Source organism: Dromiciops gliroides, chromosome 2, assembly GCF_019393635.1.
Source record: "Dromiciops gliroides isolate mDroGli1 chromosome 2, mDroGli1.pri, whole genome shotgun sequence".
In the NCBI taxonomy this organism is placed as follows: domain Eukaryota; kingdom Metazoa; phylum Chordata; class Mammalia; order Microbiotheria; family Microbiotheriidae; genus Dromiciops; species Dromiciops gliroides.
In genome coordinates this window covers 353,881,706-353,895,763 of record NC_057862.1, presented here as the reverse complement: position 1 = coordinate 353,895,763, position 14,058 = coordinate 353,881,706, and the positions used below count along the sequence as shown (strand labels likewise).

General features: G+C 40.8%; 1 protein-coding gene across 1 annotated transcript in view; it reads right to left on the bottom strand.

The window, feature by feature from the left end:
* The window catches only part of CPLX2 (complexin 2), an 85,851-nt gene that overhangs the window by 16,799 nt on the left and 54,994 nt on the right, over window positions 1-14,058 (bottom strand). The gene's annotated exons all lie outside the window — the stretch shown is intronic.

Sequence of the window (14,058 nt, the reverse complement as noted above, 5' to 3'; positions counted from 1 at the left end):
CTCTACTTCTACCTTGCCTATATTAATCATTCTTGGCTAGGGGGAAACAGCCCCAGAACTGCCACCCTGCAATGGGGCCTGGAAGGAGTTGCAGCAGTTCATAAATAAGTCACAGCCATGGTAAAGCTGCAATGACTTAAGTTACATCCCTTCTTCAGCACTGCCTGGAATCCTGAAGCAGGAGAAATAGAGTGATGTCAGGGAAAGAGCTTTGGATTCAGACTCAAAATATCTGGGTTTTAGCTCCAGTGGTGCCATGACCTCACTGTGTTGACTTTAGGGCCCTATCTGAACCTCAGATTCCTTCTCTCTACAATGAAGGTGTTGAATTAGGTATTCTTTGAGGTTCTTTTCAGTTCTAAGGTCTCATCAAGCTCTGACATTTTATATCCTAAAGTTCCTCTCAACTTTGACATCTGACATCTAAGTTTTCTTACATGTTCTATGTTCTAAGTTCTCTTACATGTAGTTCTGACATTCTATGTTCTAAATTCTCTTACATGTAGCTCTAACATTGTATGTTCTAAGTTCCCTTGCATGTGCCTTGACATTCTGTTTTAAGTTCTCTTACATGTAACTGACATTCTATGTTCTAAATTCTCTTACATGTAGCTCTGACATTCTATATTCTGAGTTCTCTTACAGCTCTGAAATTCTATGTACTCAATTAGGTTCCTTCCAGTTCTGACATTTTACGTTCTATGGCCCCTCCCACCTTTGATAGTCTATGTTCTAATAATCTCTGTTGGAAGGCTCCTTCCAGATCTAAAGTTCAGTGAGTCTAGAATAGGAAAGTAGAGTTTGGTGTTTAATTCCAGTGTGTTAGATCTGTCATTGATGCCTGCCCTAAGGATTCAGTTTAGATGGGGAAGAAGCCTCATGTTATACATGTTATATTTCTCCCTTTCTCCCAAGACACACAGATTTGGTCAGCATTACTCTGGTCTTGATGGGACACCCCCCCCCCCCATTGAGAGGGACATGGTCCAAGCTGAGATAACTACCAAGCTTGTTTTTTTTTTTTTTTTTTTTTTTTTTTTTTTTAGGCAATGGGGGTTAAGTGACTTGCCCAGAGTCACACAGCTAGTAAGTATCAAGTGTCTGAGGCCGGATTTGAACTCAGGTACTCCTGAATCCAGGGCCGGTGCTTTAACCACTGCACCATTTAGCTGCTCCCAAGCTTGGTTTTAAAGAAAATAGAGTGTTCAGTTCTGGGTATCTCATTTTAGGGGGGACATTGAAAAGCTGGAGCGAAGGAGACCAATATAGGGAAGAGATTAAAAACTATGCCATTTAAACATCAGTGACTAGTGATACTTAGACTAGACATAAGAAGGGATAACTTGAAGGATACCTGTTTTCTAGTATCTAAAGGGATGTGTGGGAGAAGAAGAATTCATCTTGTTCTGCTTGGCCCTAGAATATAGAATTGGGAGTATGAGGGAGGCAGATTTCAGTTCAATATAAAGAACTATCTACTAGTCAGTGCTGTCCAATGATGGAGTGGGATGTCTTGGGGGCAATGGGCTGTTTTGGGGGCCAATGAACTCTTTGTCATTGGAGGTGTACAACCAGAGGCTGTATGCCCAACCATGAGGGAAAGTACAGAGTATTTCTGCACTGACTCATAAATTGGACCAACTGACAATGTAGTACAGTGGAAACACCATGGGGCAAAGGGTTAGAAGCCCTGGAATTGAATCCCAGATTTACTGTTCACTATGTAACACTGGACACAAGTCATTTTTATCTCTTTAAATCTCAGTTTCTTCATCTATAAAATGAGAAAGTTGGGCTAGCTAAATCTTATGCTAAGACATCTGAGGTGTTTTCTAACTCAAATTCTATGATTAAATTCACCTGATTGTTTGGTATTTTGCTGGTGAGAAGGAACCAACAGTCTATATCACAGGATTTAGAGCTTGGAAGGGACCTTAGAGATCATTAGTCCAGCTTTGTGATTTTACAGATTAGTATATTGAAGCCAAGAGATGTAAGTAACTTGCCCAAAGCCATAGAGCAGGTAAGTCATAGAAACAGATTTGTTTTTTTTTTGGGGGGGAGATAGGGCAGTGAGGGTTAAGTGACTTGCCCAGGGTCACACAGCTAGTGTTAAGTGTCTGAGGCCAGATTTGAATTCAGGTCCTCCTGAATCCAGGGCCAGTGCTTTGTCCATTGCGCCACCTAGCTGTCCCCTAGAAACAGATTTTAACCCCAGGTCCCCTGACTTTATTTGATGCTATTTCCATGACAACATATTGCCTATGATCTTAGATCTGCCACATCTATAATTCTAGTGCCAAGGCTGAAGGGTGCCTGGAGGTCCTTAGAAAGCAGGGCGTTATCAACATCTCCACTGAGATGTTCTGACTGCAGACTTATGGAAATGTGACTTTTGCTCTACAGATATTTTTACAGTGACATTTACATTCTTGCCCGTCCTCCAGCTTCTCACCAAAGAAATGGGAATTCACACCCCGAGCAGCGCCCTCCTGTCACACAGGTTGTCTGAATTTGTCTGGAACTTTTGAATTTCTCATCTATCCAAGTGGGAGCAAGAACCAGTCTGACTTCTATCCAGTGGTCCTGCAGAGCCATCTCTGACAGCTGTTTAGAGTCACCTGGTGAAATAGAGATACTGCTCCCCTCATATTATTCTAGAAGGCCTGTCTCTGCTTTTAATTTCTATTTACCAGCAGAGTCAGTGCACCCCAGGAAGCCCATCTTTGAACAGATTTTAATGATATATGGCTTGAATGCTCAGGCAAAGCTAATCCCTGAAGCTAATGATAGTACTTTGCAAGAAGCTCTGGGAACAATGTGGAGAGAATTAAGACTGTCAGATACAGCAAATATGTTGATAAGGGAGGATGGGCTCACTGGCCCCAAGTGCCAATCCAGTTGGATCCCGGAATCACTGAACCATGGCATGTCAGAGCTGGCAGGGCTCTTGGGCACCATCTAATTCAACCCCTTCATTTTAGAGGAGTTAATTGCAGTCCTTAGAGGAGTAGTGACTTGCCCAGGAGCATGCAGGTAGTTGGGTACTAAACCTGGCCTTCTAATTTGAAGTCAGGAGTGATTTCTATCTTACCAGGGAGGTTTTTTCAGATTCCATAGGAATGCATCAATTCTGAAAGGCTCCCTTTCCTATTCCTATCATTCCATCCTTTTAACTTCACTCATCTCCCCTCTTAACAGTAATCTGGCAATGAAGACAAACCAGGGCAAGCTGTTATTCTTTCAGACATATCTTGGCATTGTTTAGTCACTGCCCTATGACTATACTTCTCTAGGGTTTTTTTTTTTGGTATTATGGCTTTTAGTGGAAAGAGTAGACTCCTTAGAGTTGGAAGACCTGGGGCTTCAGATTCAGGCTCTTCTGTTAACTTCCTGAGTGAACTTGTACACTCTACTTTATGAAGATTCAGTAAAATGATGACCCATTTGTGAAGGAGACTTGTAATACAATAAGTAGGTGCTATGCAAGTGCCAGACACTAGCCTAGGCTCCTAGCATCCTACTCAGTTTCTCTAGCTTTTTAAATATTCTGCAAGTCTGACCACCCCTCCCCCCACCTCAGCCTGCAACTGCTGCCAGGGAGGTATGAGCATATCAGAAATTCTCACTTAGCCCACTTGTTGCCCTGCGTTATGCTAGCTGTTTCCACACACCTGCATCTGATCTCATTTGTCCTATCCGTCAATGACTGTGTGCAGGATCCCATAGTATATTGGGCTACGGGTGAGGAGAAGGGTTATGAAGTTTAGAGAAGTCACTGTCTCTAACTTCAGAGAGCTCTCAGACTGGTGACAGGACATAGATAAGTAGGATACAGCATAGATAGCACATGATAATTGCCATTAGAGATGCAGATGAAGAGCTATATCAAATCTAAGGGACAAAGGTCTTTAATGACTTGGGGCATCAGAAAGGGGCTCCCCAAGAGGGTGGAATTTGACTGGATTCTAAAGGAAGAATGAGTCCCGTGAGAAAGTCTCTTTCCTTCTATGGGCCTCAGTTTTCTCATCTGTAAAATGGGTTTACTGATACTTGAACTAGCCATCTTAGCCCTTTCCTCCCAGGGTTGTGAGAAAAGTGCTTTGAAAATGGAAAGTATTAATTATTATTATCATCATTATTATTATATTATTATTATTATTATGTTGTGGGGCAATGAGGGTTAAGTGACTTGCCCAGGGTCACACAACTAGTAAGTGTCAAGTCTCTGAGGCCGAGTTTGAACTCAGGTCCTCCTGAATCCAGGCCAATGCCTTATCCACTGTGCCACCTAGCTGCCCCTTATTATTATTATTATTATTATTAAGTTAATGAAGGGAGGGGGAGAGAAAACATTCCTGGAATAGAGAACTATATAAACAAAGGCATGGAGGTGAAAAAAAATACAATGCTTATTTGGGGGAGAGAATAGGGTTGTTAGGGCTGGTATGTAGAATATGATAAGAAATAGTAAATTCACATTAAGGGAGGGTAATCTTAGGACCTACAATGCCAGGCAAATGAGCCTGAACTTTACTTACTAAGGAATAGGGAGTAATTGTAGGGTAAATGGGGGTGAGATGGAGGCAGAGTGTGTGGGTCCAAGTTTGACCCTCAGGTCCACTTTCGCTTGCCTTCTGCTCTTTATTTTATTTGTTGTTGTTGTTGTTTTTTAGTGAGGCAATTGGGGTTAAGTGACTTGCCCAGGGTCACACAGCTAGTAAGTGTTAAGTGTCTGAGGCTGGATTTGAACTCAGGTCCTCCTGACTCCAGGGCCAGTGCTCTATCCACTGCACCACCTAGCTGCCCCTCCTTCTGCTCTTTATTGAAACAAGCACTCTATGCCTACTGTCTCCCTTCTACCAATCATGGTCCAAAATCCAAATCATTCAGGAAGCTTTCCTGGGTTACCTCAAATCATTTGCCATTCTGCCTCCATCCCTTCACTCCCTATGTTATAGGACAGAACTGGAAGTTCTCAAAATTTGCCTCCAGAGCCTACACCTCTGCTTTCCTAGGGTTTTTAGGCACTGGGGAGATGATCTTCCTCTCTGTTTTTAGATGCTCAAAGTCTTGTGTTCTTTCTTTCTTCCTGCTATCAAAGCCTTCTGTTAGGAAAGGATGACATAACAGTCATTCATATACCATGAATCACAAAATTTCAGAGCTGAAAGGGAACTTAAAGTCCATGTAGTCCAACCTATTCTTAAGCTAGAGTCCCCAGTACAATTGGTCATGTCATTTCCATTTGAAGCTTCCCAGTGTTGGGGAACTCACTCTCTTCTGGGGCAGAACATTCCACCTTAGAACAACTCTGTTATGAAGATTTTTGAGCCCAAATCAGTTTCTCTGCAACTTCCACACATTGCTCCTACAATAGTTCTGCCCTCTGGGGCTGAAGAGAACAGGCTTAATCCTTCTTCCACATGACAGCTGCTGAATAATTGAAATTTAGAATCATAGAACCTTTGAATGATAGAATCTTAGGTTCAGTATATCACAGTACCTTAGAGTTATATAGACTCATAAACTTTCAGGATCAGTGGATCACAGAACTTTAAGAATTCTGCAATCAGACTAGCAGAATCTTAGAATCTTAGGTTAATGGGTCACAAAAGAGTTAAAACAGACCTTCCCGGGTGAATTTGTCCCTGTGTTCCCTCTCTCAGGACTGTTTGAATTCTAAGTAAGACTAAGGCTTATCTCTTGGTGTTGAGAGGCTCTGTCCTCTTCGAGGAAGCAAGAGACGGTAGGATTGGGGTGACAGGTAATAACCTTCAGGGTATCCCTGAAATCTCATTTCCCCATCCAATCTGGCACAAGGCTAACCCTGCATATGTTAACGTGATATTTACATATTGTTGTATAGGCAACCATCAGAGGCCAGTTATGGATGCTTGAGCTGGAGGGGACTCCTCTGTTCCATTTCATAACGGACACCCCCCCACTCCTTTCCAGCAAGGCAGATATTGATCTTAGATAAAGCCTGTGAATGAAGGGGCCTTATTGCTGTTCTCATCTCTGAAGCTGTCTCCATCTGAGGAACAGGAACAAAGGAGACTAATCTGCCCCAGTGCCTCTGGCCAAGGAAATGAAATAGGCCCAGAGGTAATTTTATGCTTTGGAAATCTACCATCTTCCCCCCTGCTCCCTCCCTCTCCCCCTCCCCCTCCCCCAAGAATCCTGCCGCCTGCATCTTGACTACCCATGCAGCTCTTTCCTCACCACACTAGCTTGCTCCCTGAATGAGAGACCTGCTGGGGTGGTGGAAAGAATGCTGCATTCAGGGCCCCTATGTCTGAATCCTGGCTTTGACAATCATTAGGCAAGGCACTTCTTCTCTCGTCTCCCTAGTTCCCACATGTGTAAAATACAGATAACAATACTATTACCTAACTCATAGGGCTGGTGTGAGGAAAGCACTCGGCAAACTTGGAAGCCCTATATGGAAGTGATTTATTATCATTATTATTATTAGGAACTGAGGATTTATTGCTCGTGGGCCTTTGGTTTTACAAGAGAAGGCACCTGTCAGATATTTGAGTGATGGTAATACAGTTGGGCAATGTTCAGATGCTAACAGGGAGAGCTCTGACAAATCTGAGTGATAGAAAACATTACCCAGAGCCATCGTAACTAGACTGATTTGATCTGAAGGACAATGCAAAATTGCCATAATATAGGTATGCCAGCCTGCTTTGGCAAGGGCTCAGAGTTAGGAGACCTTGGGCAAACCTTTTCTTTTCCCTAGGCCTCATTTTCCTCATCTGTACAATCAGCTGCTTGGCCTAGACTTCTGATTCAGGCATCATATGTTTGGTGTTCTAGAATTTTATATATTTAGATATATTCTAGCTGTAATGTTTGAAAATCCTACCTTCTAATCAAGTGTCCGAAAAAGGCGATTCATTTAGAAATTATTCTTTAAAATAAGTTTCATTGATATATTTTTATATCACTTATATTTACTACTGTATTTCTCCTCTAACACCTTCTTAGGGAGTCATCCCTTATAATAATAGAATAAAAAAAAGAGGAAGAAAGAAAAAATTCCACAAAACCAACCAATATTATCAAAAAAGTCTAATCATTACTAGTGTTTATATAGCTCTTTAAGGTTTGCAAAATGCTTTACAAATATAACTCATTTGATCGTTTTAACAATCCCATGAAGGAGGTCCCCATTTTATAGATGAGGATACTGAAACAAAAAAGAAAAAAAAGGGTAAGGGATTTGTCGAGGGAGTATTTGAGGCAAAATTTGAATTCAAGTCTTCCTGACTCCATGTCCTACACTCTATCCACTACACCATCACAATGTATATAGAAGGACAACAATAATAGCAAAGGAAAACTGAATGCAGTATGATTGTGACTAAGACTGTCCCCAGAGAAAACACACCTCTGGTCCTTCTTTGCAATGAGTGGAGAGACTATGAATATGGAACACGGCATATGCTGTCATATTTGGTTGGTGTTGGTTACTTTTGCTGGATGACTTTTTTAAAAAAAATTCTTTGCTTTAAGAGATGGCTCTCTGGGTGGAAAAGAAAAGTATGATATTTTAGGAAATAAAGGCAATATAAAAACAAAAAAACCCCATCAAGGCAACAAAATATTTTTTAAAAGAACAAAAAAAGACTGAGCCCAAAGTTCTGGCCTATTGAGATTTTTTTTGGATCCCGTCCCTGTCATCTGACATGTTAATTATCCCTTTTAGTTGTGAGAAATTTGCAAATTTGATAAACATGGAATCTATACTCTTATCCAAGTCATTGAGAAAAATGTCATATAGCTCAGGGCCAAGCATAGAACCCTGAGGTGCTTCACTAGAGACCTTCCAAGTTGGCATTGAACCATTAATGACTACTCTTTAGGTTCAGTCATTTGACTAATTCTGAATCCCCATAATTATATTATCATGTAGTCCACATTTCTCCATCTCACCCATGAGAATAACATAACAGATTTGGTAAAATGCTTTGCTAAAATCTATCTATAACATCCTCCTGATTTGCCAGTTTAATGACCTTGTTAAAAAAAATGACATTAGTCCGATGTGACCTGTTCTTGATGAAGCTATGCTAGTTCATTCTGGTCACTCCTATAATAACGACTACGACAACAACAACAGCTATTTATATAGCATTTTAAAGTTTGCAAAACACTTTACAAATGTTATTTCATTTTATCTTCACAACAACGCTGGGGAGTAGATGCTATCATTACCTTTGTTTTATAAAGGAGGAAACTGAGATAAACAGAGGTTAAATGATTTCCCCAGGGTCACACAGCTAGTAAGTATCTGAGGCAGGATTTGAACTCAGGTCTATCCTGACTTCAGGTCCAGCATTCTATCCATTGTGTCACCTAGCTGTACCCACCTGGGCAGATAGGGTTTTCATTATTTCCTTGCTTATTTTGGATTCTAAATCCTCATTAGCCATTTTGGTTTTATCCTTTCCAGTTGAATTATTCTTCTTGAAAGAGAAAAAAAAGCATGAATTGAAAAACTCCATCTTCATTCCATTGTTCATTATTTTTGTCAATCATCCCAAATAGCCATTTTATTCTTTCTTCAGTCCTTCTCTTTTCCCAATACAGTTACCTGATTTTTGGTCTTTTTGTTGTTTGTAGCTTTCCCACTGGTCTCAACTTTTTCTGGTTTTAGCACTATTCTTACAGGACTATGTATTTGTATCAGACCCTTATCATTTGCCCTTACTTTCATCCTCTATTCATGTCTTTTATGAGTCTAACTTGGTTGATGAGTTCACAGGACCATCACATTATTCTCTTAAGATAACTGCTTCTTTTTTCTTTATTATAATTGTTTTTCTTTGTGTCTTCAGAATTTCATCCTTGAGAGTTTCCCATATCTTGTGGGCTGAATTCCTCTGTAGAATTTTAGACCAAAGGATATTACTTATCCTTTTCTTGAATCCTTTGAAATTTGTTCTCTGGAAGTCTGGAATGTACATTTCTTCTCTTTATCATAGATTCTAAAGTTGTGTGTTCACAAAGCTCCCATCTTTTCTAGCCAAGGAAGCTATTTCTTGTTGGTGAGAATCAGATCCATAATAGTAATTTCCCTCATTGGTCCTTGTACCTTTTGAAGGATGAAATTCTTTTCATTGTCAGTCAGTCAGTCAGTAAATCGATAAACATTTATTAAACACTTTCTATATGCCAGAACTTATACTAAGCACCAGGGATACAAAGTAAGGTCAAAACATGGAGCCTGCCTTCAAGGAGCTCACATTCTAATGGGGGAAGATAATATGCAAATAACTAGTCCAGGCATGAGACAATGAGGGCTGGAGCAGGGTGGTGGTCATATGAGAAGGGAATATATACACACACACATACATATATACATATACACACACACACACACACACATATATATATATGATGCAGTGAAGGTAGAAATAAAAAGACTCGACAAAAGTTTGGATTAATGCAATTCAATAAACTATTTGTTGCTTTCCTTTTGGCAGAGAAGAGCTATGGTAGATGACTGGATAATTGAAATTCCCTATCAATTCCATCAGGTCTCTGTTTCAGGATTGTGATTTATGTTCCAAACTACTCATCTATTTCCTCTTTCTATGCAAATGGTCTCTTGTATATCTTGATGATAATATCATTTCTGTTTCTGTCTGTTGAATTTTACACAAATGCTCTCCACCATATTTCCCACTTCTCTTTTCTGGATTTTCTCATGTGAGAAACACACACTATCTATCTATCTATACACACATCCACATACATATGTACATACATAATGCAATACCACTCTACTTCCAACTTCACCTGTTACTTATCTCATTCTTTTTGAATAAAGTATACCTTGTCAGTGCCATACTTCAAACTTGGTTCCCTTTCCACCAAGTCTCAGTGATACCTACAAGCTGGACTTAAATATTTGCATTAGGATCTCCAGTTCACCTTTCTTGTTACAGATACCTCGTGCCTTTCTATGCAGACACCTAAGGCTATGCTTTTGGCTCCGTTTTTGTATTTTGCTCCTGCTATCCTGCATGTTGGTTACTTTCTGTGATCTCTAGTTTGGTACATAGATACAGTCTGTTCCTTTTCTCCCTCTTTCCTTTTCACTTTAAAGCTCCTTTGGTTAGATTTTCAAATCTCCAGGTACATGATTTTTTTTTTTTTATGATCCCTTATTAGGTGCATTTCTTCTCTGGCCAAGAGAGTCATTCCTATATTTTAAACCATCATCTCCAATCCACATCCTGTGCTCAGATACCATCTTCTTAACCAGCTGTTCACTTCCCAAATGCACCATTCACTTCCCAAATGCACTGTTCTCTTCTCAAACCCTTATCTTCAATTGGAAACAGTGATGAAAACACCACCTGTGGTCCCAAAGGTCCTCAGTTTTTTGCCCAACTCTGACTTCAGAATACTTAAAAAATTTTGCCTGGATTCCATTTTAGATTTAGATTTATTTATATTTTATATTATATGATTCATATACACATATACATATAGACATATGTCAAGATGTATGTATTTAAGTATATAGATATCTACATACACACAAATCTGAGCATAGTACTCCTCAACTCAATAAATCCTAGTGGCTACCAACTATCACCAGGATTAAATATTAATGCCTCTGTTTGACATTTAAAGGCCTTCACAACTTGGCTTCAACCTACTCTTCTAACATCATCACACATTATTCTTTTTCTTATATACTGTGGTATGGACAAACTGGTTGTCTTGCTTCATATATGGGACTCTGTGTCCCTAATCTGTGCCATTTTCATTGGTTGTCCCCGTGCCTGGAATGAATTCCCTCCTCACCTCCATCTCTTATTCTTCAGCTCATCTGCCACCTACATATGAGGCCTTTCTGATCCCTCACCTCCTAGTGCCTTCCCCTCTAAATCACCTGTCATTTATTTCACATATACCTTTATACAAAATAACTTAGTGGGGCAGCTGGGTGGTGCAGCAGATAGAGCACTGGCCCTGGAGTCAAGAGGACCTGAGTTCAAATCTGACCTCAGACACTTGATACTAGCTCTGTGACCCTGGGCAAGTCGCTTAACCCCCATTGCCTCACCAAGAAACAAAAAACAAAACAAACAAACAAACAAAATAACTTAGTGTAGTTTAAAATTAGGGACAGCTAGGTGGTGAAGTGGATAGAATGCCAGGCCTGGAGTCAGGAAGATTCCTCTTCCTGAGTTCAAATCTGGCCTCAGACACTTACTATATGACCCTGGAAAAGTCACTTAACCCTGTTTGTTTCATTTCCCTCATCTGTAGAATAAGCTGGAGAAGGAAATGGCTAACCACCCCAGCATCTTTGCCAAGGAAAAGCCCAAATGGGGTCATGAAGACCTAGAGAACAACAACAAAAGGAAGTCCTTAATAGAAGTTTGCTGAATTGGATTGAAGCATTCTATTTCCTAAGGACCCTTTAGCTTTGCCATTCTCTGTTTTAAGCTCCTTTCCATCTCTGGCATTGGATGTTCTAAGGTCCCTTCCAGATCCTACATTTTATGGTTCTTTGATCTGATCCCTTTTGGATTTTGGTTCATATGCAAGTAGATGCTTACTGAATTGAAATGAATTAACACCAGTGACAGTCTCAAGCTTATAATCTTTCCTTACTTAGGATTGTGAATTTTGGCTCACCTGTACTCCTGGAGCTGAGTTGGTTAAGGGACTGAGAGCAGAGGGGAGAAAAGCAGCAACAACTGAGAAAAGGGAAGAGAACAGGCATTAGAACAGCCCAGAGCTCTGCTCCTTGCAGGGATGGGGAGGGTCCTCCCATGGAGCTAAATCTTCTGATGTCTTAGTGTCTCTGACAGTGAGTGTGGGAGAGGGATGGTGCCAGTCAACTCCTGTAGCTGCACACTGATGAGAGCAAGGCCCAGGAAAGGGAAAGGATTCACATTTTCCTTCCTTCCTTCCTTCCTTCTTTCTTCCTTCTTTCTTCCTTCTTTCTTCCTTCCTTCCTCCCTTCCTCTCTTTCTTTCTTCCTCCCTCCCTCCCTCCCTCCCTTCCTTCCTTCCTTCCTTCCTTCCTTTCTTTCTTTCTTTCTTTCTTTCTTTCTTTCTTTCTTTCTTTCTTTCTTTCTTTCTTTCTTTCTTTCTTTCTTTCTTTCTTTCTGTCTTTCTTTCTTTCTTTCTTTCTGTGAAGCAATTGGGGTTAAGTGACTTGCCCAGGGTTACGTAGCTAGTAAGTGTCAAGTGTCTGAGGGCGGATTTGAACTCAGGTCCTCCTGACTCCAGGGCTGGTGCTTTATCCACTGCACCACTTAGCTGCCCCCAGGATTCACATTTTCTACCAGGAGGAAGGATCTATGAGCGGCAATGAGAATGAATTAAGGAGTTCAGTTTTCTAGCTCACAGTCCTTGGCCAGCCCCAGCATTTCCATACTTTTAACTTTCTAGTTTACTTTTCTGGGAAGTCTTAAAACTGTGGTTTCCTCCTGCTGTTTCCCTTTGCCTCCAATTGCCAAGTCATAGTTGCAGAAAATTAAAGCTGGAAGTGCATCAAATGTCACTAGACCGTGGACACTGACCACTTAGACAACTTCTAGTCCAAGGGTTCCTAACCTTTTCTAATATCCTGGATTCCTTGGGCAGTTTGGTGAAGCCTATACACCCTTTCTCAGAATTATGTTTCCAAATGAAGGAAACCAAATATATTGAAATACAGTCACCACTTAAAAAAAAAAATTCAAGTTCAACTTCTTATCTAGTCTAATTCCACTTGTTACAGAGGAGGAAACTTGAGTTTCAGAGAAGTGACTTACCTAGTGTTACTCAGAAAATTAATGTTACCCAGCCAAAAAAAAAAAAAAAACAACTGTTACGCTTGTTACAGAGAAGAGGAAACTGAGTCTCAGAGAAGGTGAAGTGATTTGCCTAACGTTTCCCAGCAAATTAATGTTACACAGCAAAGAAAAGTGATACAAAAAGGAGGAAACAGAGTCTCAGAGAAGTGACTTATTTAATGTTACTCAGAAAATTATTGTCAGAACCTGGGAGTAGAAGCCACACCTCCTGTCTCCTTACCAGTTAACTTGAGTAAGCTGGGTGGGAGGTGGGCATAGGGATGTGCTTTATTTCCCACCTCTCATATTAATACTGTGGGCTCAAATCTAGGTGTAAGGCATAGTTGGGTGGGTGCTTCTCCCGCTATTATTTAATGGGTCATGGATCCTATGTCAGGGCAATGGGTTATTACCTGATGAAATATTATAATTATTTGTTTTCTTTCATCCCATTCAAAGAGAGGTCTTTTCCATGGTTCCCTGGGACTGCTCTGAATGGTAATGGGGAATGAAAGAACTCCTTGGAGGAGTTAAAGGGGAAGGGAGGCAGTACATGGTGGAAAGATCACTGGGAGTAAGAGACCTGCGTTTGAATACCCGGTCTGTCTCTTACTAGCTACAAGGCTCTTTCCCTCACTGAACCTCAGTTTCCTCAATAATTTATACTTGTTGAGAGTTGTGAGGCAAGCTTGTGAAAATGCAAGAATGTGTGCTATTATTACTATCACTTTTTTTGCTCTTCCCTCTCTTCCTCTCTAGATTATAGGAATGGAACAAGTGGTCCTGACCTCTTCTCCTGCATTGGGAACTGCCTCAGGGAAGCTGGGAGGTGGCCCTGGCCTGGATTTTCTGCCAAAGGGTGGGAGGAATTTGCCACCCACAAATCTAAAAATTCCTGCTCCCTGCCACTCACCCGCCAGCTGTTTCTCTCTTGGGGAGGGGTGGGTGGTGTTGGGGAAACTTCATTCTGCAAACATGCCAGAAACCTTAGGAGATCTTTCTGAGGTGAGTCAAGAAGGGATCAGAGAGAGAGGTGGGAGAGGGGGGATATAACTCAAAGTCAGGTTATAAGGCTCAGGTGGATGAGAGGCAGAATGTGGCTGTGTGGGAAGGACACTAGACTGTGTGTCAGGACATGGAGATTTGAATTTTGCCTCTGCTAATTATTAGCTGTATAACTTTGGGCAAATTGTTTCACCTCTCTGACTCAGCTTATTTATCTGTAAAATGGGGATAGT